Source organism: Gossypium hirsutum, chromosome A08 (assembly GCF_007990345.1).
Source record: "Gossypium hirsutum isolate 1008001.06 chromosome A08, Gossypium_hirsutum_v2.1, whole genome shotgun sequence".
Taxonomy (NCBI): domain Eukaryota; kingdom Viridiplantae; phylum Streptophyta; class Magnoliopsida; order Malvales; family Malvaceae; genus Gossypium; species Gossypium hirsutum.
This window is the reverse complement of record NC_053431.1, coordinates 103,628,367-103,630,373: the sequence shown is the minus strand read 5'-3', so window position 1 is coordinate 103,630,373 and position 2,007 is coordinate 103,628,367. Positions and strand designations below refer to the sequence as shown.

The 2,007-nt window shown below is 31.3% G+C and overlaps 1 long non-coding RNA gene across 2 annotated transcripts; it reads left to right on the top strand.

Moving 5' to 3' along the window:
* Positions 1-117: 117 nt before the first annotated feature.
* Positions 118-2,007, top strand: LOC107887226 (uncharacterized). 2 transcript variants are annotated; one of them, XR_001681084.2, is made up of 3 exons: positions 145-575; positions 672-727; positions 1,727-2,007. It is a non-coding gene; the product is annotated as an uncharacterized lncRNA (long non-coding RNA). The 2 variants fall into 2 exon arrangements; XR_005899446.1 differs by having other exon boundaries at positions 118-727.

Here is a 2,007-nt window from a genome sequence, read left to right as displayed (position 1 = left end):
TTAAATTTTTTATGTCATTTTAATTTAATATTTAACAGCTTTATATTTTTTTTTATAAATTTATTAAAAGTTTCATTATTTTAATGAGTTTATTTCAATTTATTTGTTTTGGGAAAAACATTTTCATCATCTTCGGACGTTTGGTTGAGGAAAATAAGTTAAATCAACGCAAAACATTTTATAAGTCAACTGAAAAAGAGAGCGTTTTTCCGTAAAATGTCTTACTACTTTAAAATCCGGAAGACATTTTACGCAACTCAATCTCCTTTCTCTCTTTGACTCTTGCTTTCTCGTTTTCTTATTCGTCTTCGGTTCTCTCTTCGAGAAACAAAAACTCTAGTTTTTTAGAGAAATAATCGACAATGATGAGAAATTAACCAAAACGCAAGATCGATGAATTCCTTTCATATATATTAGAGATAGGAAGAGAGAGGAACAAAAGAACCATGGAGAAGGCGAAAGGAGTGATGGGGGCAGGCCAAATTTGGGTTGTTGATTTCTTTGATAATTCCACTACTCCTTCATCGCGTGACATCTTCAATTTTTTTGGTTTCACTCGTCTTTCTACTGATCAGGTTCCCTCTCTTTTTCTATTTCTTATAATAAATAAATACACTTTCAATTTTGTTATTATATTAGGGCTTCAGCTTCGCCTTTGTATTTTTTTCAAGAGGATTTAGTTCTAAGTCCGCAATAGAAGGATGCTGAAGCCAATTGGAACACACAGGTACCTCTTTTCTTTTTTCTTTGTAGTTACTTTTTTTATACATTTACAGTTCACTCTCATACACCCTTATAATTTACTTAATAACATAGGAAATAAGAGATGCTTTAATTTGATTTTATTTTGGATTTAAAATTTTGAAGTTATCAACTTTTTAAGGATATAAATGCTTGAGATGAAAACTTGAGATTACTTTTTAATCAATTTAACTGCAGCACTACAATGACAAATCATTAGTAAAAATGTAATGGATCTATATGTATATCTATTCATCAAAGGATTGAGTTTCAACATCTGAGTTGGTGTTTAAAGAAAAAGTAAAGGGGAAAGGGAAGGGGAAGAAGATATGTCTTCTCATGGTGCATGGTTGAGGCCTACTGATTGATTGTTGCATCATATTAACACAGTATTTGATTGCAAAATTGAAGTATATCATTAAAGTTTTTGCTGGTTTAGGTGTTCATTTAGGTTAGAGTTCCATTTTGACAGTTAAGGATGTCTTAAAGGGTTGGGAAGTGTAAGCTAAGCTATGATTATTGGTTTTTCTCTTATGTTGTATTGTTAGCTCAGGCATCTATTTACCATTTACCCTTTGTTTTTTGTTCTTTATTATTTGTTCTATTTTTTTTTTTTTGTGCTTATAAAAGTAGTGAAGCGATCATAAGAGGAAAGATGCAGGAGTGCTAATTGTATGGGATAAAGGAGAGTTCTTGGCCAGTAAAAGTAGGACTAATAAGAATTTTGTGATGGTTGAAGTGGAGTAAAGAAAACTTTAATGTTGCTATATGTAATGTATAAGATACACAAGCAAGCAACCTGCTGCCCCTAAAATTCCACTAAAGGCTAGATTATCTTTTAGTCAAATGTTTTGGTTGTGCAATTTCTATTTCTGGGTTGGTTCATCAAAATATTTTGAGCCATATATATGGGCATATTTTTTAGCCTTATAAAGACAATAAACATATCTTCTTGGACCTAATTATCATGTTCTATCTTTTGTAGGTTACTAGTATAAAAGAAATGCTTTCTCCAGAAGCATACATTTTGGTCTATTCTAGACGGAGTATAGTTTTCAATTGCAATAGAACAAATCTCTTGTAAACAAGCCATCTTATCTGGAGAGTATTTTCGCATGTGCAATTGAAGCAGTTATTGCCAAGTTCAAAGATCCAAATGTTCTGTATTTGGTTAAAACATCAAATAGAGCTTCTTTAGATGTAGGTGAACCTGTCATTCTTCACATTTCAAACTTGGAATAAAAGAAATAGAAATTGGAATTGGAA